The sequence below is a fragment of the Amphiura filiformis genome, chromosome 9 (assembly GCF_039555335.1).
Source record: "Amphiura filiformis chromosome 9, Afil_fr2py, whole genome shotgun sequence".
In the NCBI taxonomy this organism is placed as follows: domain Eukaryota; kingdom Metazoa; phylum Echinodermata; class Ophiuroidea; order Amphilepidida; family Amphiuridae; genus Amphiura; species Amphiura filiformis.
The window spans coordinates 35,192,530-35,200,367 of NC_092636.1; the positions used below are offsets into that span (position 1 = coordinate 35,192,530).

The following is a 7,838-nucleotide window of genomic DNA, read 5'->3' on the forward strand; positions in this document are numbered from 1 at the left end:
CGTCAAGTTTCTGGTGTCCAAATTTCAAATTTTTGTATTTCCCTATGGGGATTACACAGTTAAGCCATTGACTGTGAGCTACTGTGGACACAACTTTTTGGATTGAATGTCGCCTCTATAATAAGCAATGTGGACATGTCTACCAATGCGCTATAATTTTTCAGAAAAATTCAAAAATAGGCACAAAATTGGGCAGGGGTGCATGGGTGTAGTACCCCCTTAACAATCAACATTTGATGAGATTTAGACCCAGGGTTCGTGTGTAGCAACAAGGTGTTGCCGTTCTGGTCATGGCATTCCGCGGTGTTTCCCAGTATTAATTGATAGTGAATTTCAGATGGACGCACACAAATCCGTCTGCACGCAAGTTTTTGCAACCTTGTCAGCAAACTTGCGTCACACACAACGCACATTTTTTAAGCCTTAACAGGAAGCCTGGCGGTGAATTAAAAAACATGTCATGAGTCAGTCTGAATAATAATACTTATAGGCCTACACCTACAATGTAATAACTAAATACTGTTCATGTGTTGACTGTTGAAAAGAGAGGTAAGCTTAAAATCTGCCACTGCACATTCCACCAAGAGCAAGTCTAGTGTAACATAGCGTTTAACACATTATGTACAACGTAACAATTGTTGACTACTTAGTCACACCAAAAAAAAAAAACTATATAAAATACTTACATGAAATACAGAGGACGAATGTTGTCATTCCATGGCGTAATTACCACTAATAAAGGGCGTGAAAACATAAACAGTCGCAGAAATTCCTAACATTAGCTGACATCTTTGACTAATTGATTTAGTGTTGGGCGATATTTGATACTCAATACCATAGAGTCGATATCGCGGGATGAGATGGATAAAAGGCGAGTTACGATATGGGTGAGTTAGGGTAAGATGGGGGTAAGTGGGACAGTGGGGTAAGTGGGACACTTACTATTTACTATACTAGATCTTTATTGCAGCACTATATCCACCAATACGATATACCGAATGGTGAATTACCTCATTGCAAATATGTAGGCACTATGTTATAATTTCACTGCTCAATATTGGAGTTTATTTCAGGGGTTTATTTGGTATTTGAGCTGCGGGAGATCTTGAGACCAACACCGGGACCAACACTACCTTGATGTGGCGGCCACTTTGAGGAGTTATATTTATTTATTACCAAATATTTAAAAGTCTTTGCTGAGAATTAGGAGAAATTGGGAGATAATATATTTCATTTACAATAAATTTTTTTTTAAACCGCTTTTTATAAGCCTGATAGAAGAAAATCATGATGAAATCATGCCTTAGCCAATTACCCCATCCACTTGAGGTAGGTGGGACAGTGGTTCTTAAAATTAATTTTTGATACAAAGAATAACAAAATTACCAAGTTAAATGCCGCACAGTGTCGTCGCCCCGATATCTTCATGGCAGAAATCGCCATGGTAAGTCTATGGTAGATTGAATCCACCGCCACACATGGCCATTATCATTATACATATCGACCTGTTAAATATACCATAGGCCGAAGGACATCTGACTAAGGCTACTGACAAAAGCCCCGATTAGCTCGGTGACTCACCTCGCTGTGTGTCAGTCAAGCATGGTATGCCATAGCGGTCATATTCTTTTAGACAACCTTCACGATTGGCCTATACAAGGCCACATGTCACAGGGGAAGTTGCCCAAAGGTGTCAAAATTCTCCAAAAATGTCCGAAATTTTGCAACATTTTTTAATGTTACGTAAAGTTCCCCAAAAGTGTGTGAGGTTGCTGACCTATTTGCGCTGCATTGGAAAATTTGTGACAATTTCATAGAATCCGCGCTCACTTTACGCAGCTTGCGCGGGAGTTGAAGCAATTTTGAGTAATTTTGAAAACTTTTGAGCATCTTTTCAGCAACTTTAAGCAATTTTGAGAAAATGTTAAGCAATTTTGTGAAATTTTGAATAACTTTACGCGATTTTGAGAAACTTAAAAAGCAACTTTGTGCAACTTACCGCAATTTCGAGGAAGTTTTAAGCAAGTTTGTGAAACTTTGAATAACTTTATACTATTTTGACAATTCTGGACCAATTTGGGCAACTTCCCCTGTGACATAGGGCCTTATACACTGCGCTATATAATTCGGCACATATAAATCAGAATTATTGCGGAATTATTGTCAGTTTTTGACTCAAGACGCAAGCTACTGTCTCAAAGCGCAAGCTAACGACTATTATATCTGTTCAAAATATATATTCATGTGCAAGGAACCACATCTGGTTTCTTTATACGAAATCATTTACGGGAGATATTCATCATTTTCTAACCCGGTACGGTATCCGAAGATTTTCATCTGATATCAAAATCGTGCATAGCAATTCACGTGTATCGATCCCGTGTATTCATTTTAGTGTCTCTGCTGCACCAAATAATTATTAGCCAGACGATGTCGGTGTGTGCCGCCACCAAGTTCAAAAATTAAATTAATACTGAAAACGCCTATTGAATGTCTAATGATTTTATTTTGTGGCTGAAAAGGGGGGTTTTGTCACCAAAAACCAAGAAAAAAATCTGTCTCATGTATTCAGATGAAATTAATAAACATAATGATAGTATAGTATTACTATTTTTTGGTATAGATATAAATATGTATTGCTGTAAAATATGTTCTTTTAATGTAATAATATCATAAATATATGTGTCAAATTTACCCCCACCCCTTAGGTTTATATGTGTCCCACTTACCCCAAAGCGGGGGGGGTAAGTGGGACATTTGAGTCAATACATAATTGGCCTCGCCATTCTGTACTGAATTGGAGTATCGCCCCAAAACTATAACACCAGATATTGTCCTAGGATTATACTTGAATTATAAAAGCATAAGTCCAATCTTGAGTTTTCATCCAATAATATCCTTAAGTGTAGAAGTTACCTCATCTTACCCTACTTAGAGTTATGGTCAAGGGCCCAGCGAGTTGGGGGATGGATAAAGTCCGGGATAAAGGGCGAGTTATGGGATGGGTGAGTTATACTGGGAGTTGTAGTCCCGGGTTGTAGTCCCGGGGGGGGGGGGGCACTCACATGTTAAGGTGGTACAAGGGTCCCTTTTTCAGGCTCTCCGGCAGTTCCTTAAGCCCCACATTTGGATCTGCTCCAGTTCCAAGTTGAGCCTCAAATTCTGACAATTGTAGCTCTTTAAGCTCAAATTCAGTTCTTAGTTCCCAAAGTTTGGCGCTCCGCGCCGCACACCCCTAGGCCTACCAAAATTTAAGTTGAGTGCCCCCCCCCACCCCGGGGTTGTAGTCAGAGCAAAAGGCGAGTTGTGGTAGGTGAAAGGCGAGTTTAAGGGTGAAAGGCGAGTTGTGGCAAAAGACAAGTCATGTCTGATAATTAATTATGTAATTCTACCTTATACCTGGTAGGCCCTACCTTAGTTGATCCCCCTCGTACTAATCGGATTTTTAGTGACATGAAGTGAGTGTTTAGCGCAGTATAGTAAATATTCAAGATAGTAGGCCTACTTTTTTCATGTTCAGTGGCATTTGTAACGACACTTCTTCTAGAGTGATTGGTATCCCATTATCCTCTTTGCTGGTACAGTAGTAACATTAGTAACAGTAGTTCCATCCCAGGGGCGTGGTCTCGAGGAGAGATACATGATGTGCCAGAAATGGCCGCTAATCCGCCTATTGTCTAGACCCCGGGTCTAGACCCCGGGTCTAGACCTAGGCAGCCTACATCTTCCGGTTTGGTTACGTCATTTCAGATGCCCATCCCATTTCCTGTGGTAAGGGGCAATTGTGCAATAATATGTGTACCGCCCCGGGGGTGGCGAATTCTGAGTGGTCTGCCAAAAATCGATTGCCCCCCCCTTTGGCCGTGCCAAAAAATCGTTGCCCCCCCCCCCCTTTACACACTAAGATTTTGGGGAACCCGAATTTAAAACTTTAAATTGTCTTATCATATAATGCGAGCACAGCGAGCAGGAAATTTTGCATATTTGAACGTGTTCCTAATATTTTCTGCCAAAAATCGCTTGACCCTCCCTTTCGACTTGCCAAAAAAATGCCCCCCCCACACTTTTGGCCTGCCACTTTTCCCCTTCCCCCCTATAATTCACCACCCCTGGGGTACACATAACTTAGTTTCGTGTTTTTATATGGCATTTGCTATAGGGTAGCTGCAGGTAATATGGGACAGCAGGTAATATGGGACACCTGTTTTCATTTTAACAAAAAGTAGCTTAGAGAAGGTAAACACTTTAAGTTGATTTGTTAAGTGTTTAGAGACATCAATTGTGCTTCTAGAAATGCAGTTTTGGAGTCTGTGTATCAAACTCTTGGAAATCAATGCCAAAAAGAGTGAAATTGTCCAAAAAATTATGTCGTTTTTTTGGCCTGATATAAAATCAATGACGTCACATTTTATGATTTTGTATCCAAAAACTCTGGTACTGAGGGGGCATTTGTCATTTTTTATGATCTTTAGGTGATGGGTTAAGCTTATCAGCAGGTAAAATTCCACTGACAAGTGGCACTTTCCTTTTATAAATGATTATTTTCTCTGATTTTCAACTGAATGGGTGCAGGTAATATGGGACACATATAAATTGTGTGCATTGTCAATGCGAAAAGCAAAACTATTTAGAAAATTGAATTTTCTTGTAGAAATTTGCATTTAACATTCAAAATCATGTAACAAAAATGTTTTTAGAACAAAAGAGTGATTTTCTGAACTTTTTGATTTTCACCATAGAGATAACACAGTGTCCCATATTACCTGCACATGCAGGTAATATGACAAGCGGCTAGGGGACGCAGGGGTAACCTTGTCAATCAATGGTTATTCTATTGTCCGCCAAAGTTTAAAGCCAGTGACATCACCAATACGTTTACCCATGGTCAATCCAATCGATAGGCAATTATCCCATTATGGTAGGGCTAGAGCACCACTGCGAAATTGACCAAGTTTAACTCGTGCGCATAAACTTGCATGGAATAAAAGTTTAATAAATATAAAATATTACAATTTGAAATGAAATAAAAGATTAATAATGATATATAATTAATAATATGGGACACTTGACGATGACGTCATTTTGACGTCATAGCGTCCAAACAAACATAAAAACAAGGTAACATTGCCTGTTTTATTAATCTTAAAGGACAGGTTGTTCATCATAACAATCTCTTGTGGGCATATCTTCTTTAGTTTTTATGCAAATAAGCTGCTAAACGTCCTTAATGGTCCCCTATTCCCTGCAGGTAGGCCTACCCTATTATAAATTATTTCTCTGACTTATAGTCAAATATGAATGACTTTTTTTTGTCCCTTGTATTAAGAGGAAAATTTTGAGACACGATTGCCTGTTTTTGAGCATTTTCAAATTCTTACAATGTATACCACAAAAATGTCAATGATTAGGCCTACCCCGTGTGAGGTAGTAGGCCTACTATTGATTGCCATCTATCAGGTTCATGTATCGGTTTTCGATACCTAAAGTGTATATGTCCCAACACTAACCTTCGGGAACTAATGAATTGGATCACATGATATGATAGAGGGCTCTGTTTTCACTGGAATGAAATTACAGCAGGTGCGTGACAGGAACGATATGTGACCCCCCCAAAAAAAATCCATCCCCAGGCCCCTTCCAATAGAGTAAACTTGTAAATATATAATACAAATATATCAAATATGTAAGCGTAGGCCTGTCTTTTATTAAACTTCTTTTGGAAAGTGATGGGCCCCGGATTCTTAGTTAACATGGTTAATACGGCCGATGTAGGCCTACGACATGATTTATCAGGCTGCACTTTTTCCAAAGGCCTAACATTAGCAACAAAAAAAATATTGGTAAATTTCGGGTCACTTTCTCGGCAAATTTGGTTTTAATAACTTTAGTGAGGGACGGGAAGGGCATTGAAAGCTATAAACTTTTAGTACCGGTAATGAAGTGCTGCTGCTGAAACCAAACTCCTCGTATAAAAAGGATCTTTGCTGAAATGCCAAAAGAATAGATCATAATGAAATTTTAGCTAGATGCATCACTGCAGTGTTCATACATAATTTTTAGGCCGAGAGCACATCAGACCTGCATTCTGAATAGAATAATTTTGATTTTTTTTTTATAAATTCGCGATAGGCCTATAGGCCTATAAGCTAATTTCATTGCCAAAAAAAAAAATCGATATTTTTTAAACAGTCGGCGAAGTAAACTTTAGTAAATCTAATGACATAGGCCTACTTAAAGTGTATGCAGCTCAAAGCTGTCCACCATTTTAAAAATTTTGACCTGTCGTATTGAAGATTTTAAGGCCGTCTTTAGGCCAATGTCTCCAATAGGCCTACGAAAAGTCAAAATTTTCAAATGATAGATGGCTTTTTATCCCTGCTGCATAGGCCTACACTTTTGAGATAAAATTTTCAATGAATTTGCCACTAGTGAATTGCGATTTCAAAAAAACCCAAAATTATTATTTGATATCTGAAGGACATTCATCATATTAAGAATGCAATTTGATGTGTCTGATGTGCTCTCATGTCCCACAAAAATACTGTGCAGGCTAAACCAGGTCTAAACGTTGCTATCCGATCCCTTAATTAAGGGATCTAAAATGAGCGTTTACTGCGTTTCGACAGTATTTTTTGTGGGACACGAGAGCACCTCAGACCTATCGAATTGCATTCTGAATACGAAGCATGTCTTTCTGATATCAAATAATTTTCATTTTTGAAAATCACAATATAGGCCCTAATACAAATTTTATGACAAATTATAAAAATTTGATATTTTTCAAATTTTTGATAGGCCTAGGCCTATATAACAGTCCTCGAAGTAAATTATATAAATCTAATGACATATTCTTAAAGTGTAGGCCTATGTAGCAGGGAGGAAAAGCCGACGGTCAATTGAAAATTTTGACCTTTCATATTGAAGATATGGATTTTTTTCCCAAAAGACCTAATTTTTTTTGGTGTTTGGGGGAAAAAAATCCATATCTTCAATACGAAAGGTCAACATTTTCAATTGATCGTCGGCTTTTCATCCCACCTACATACACTTTAAGTGTAAATCATCAGATTTATAAAGTTTACTTCAAGTAGGCCTACTGTTAAATATCAAAATATCAATTTTAATGATTTGCCATAAAATGTGTATTAAATTGCGAATTTCAAAAAATCAAAATTATTTGATATCAGAATGACATTCTTCGTATTCAGAATGCAATTCGATATGTCTGATGTGCTCTAATGTCCCACAATAAATACTGTCCAAACGTTCATACCCCAGCCCTTAGGCCGTATAAAATTAATGTTTTGGTTCTCGTCCAGAGGATTTTCATGAATTGATGAGGGAGGAGGTGTTTTTTTTTTTTTTTTTTTCCAATGTAAAATTAGCATTGTCAGTAGTTTTCGGTCTTCTCCAACAGTGCTCGAGGAAACGATGAGGCCCTTTTTTTTTTTTTTTTTTTCAAATGTGAGATTCTGAGGATAAACCCCTAGAGTACCACAAAAAGACTTGGAAGTGATGCTTGTTCTCTAATAAACTTATTTATATGTATGAAGATTTCATAAATCATTCCAAAGTCTAAAAAATTGAAAAATCTAAAAAAAAAAAAAAAAAATCTGACAAATCCCAGAAATTGAGGAGGGAGGGACGAGAACCAAAATATTAATTTTACACGGCCTTAAGGCCGTATAAAATTAATATTTTGGTTCTCGTCCAGAGGATTTTCATGAATTGATGAGGAGGGAGGTTTTTTTTTTTTTTTTTTTTTTCCCAATGTAAAATCACCATTTTCAGTAGTTTTCGGTCTTTTCCAACAGTGCTTGAAGAAACGATGAGGCACT

General features: G+C 37.7%; 1 protein-coding gene across 3 annotated transcripts in view; it reads right to left on the reverse strand.

Annotated features, from left to right (window-relative positions):
• The window catches only part of LOC140160926 (FHF complex subunit HOOK-interacting protein 1B-like), a 33,186-nt gene extending 32,383 nt beyond the window's left edge, over positions 1–803 (reverse strand). For all 3 annotated transcript variants that reach the window (XM_072184276.1, XM_072184274.1, XM_072184275.1), the window contains exon 1: positions 687–803. The gene's annotated coding sequence lies outside the window, so the exon portion shown is untranslated. The remainder of the gene's footprint in view (positions 1–686) is intronic.
• Positions 804–7,838: the final 7,035 nt, after the last annotated feature.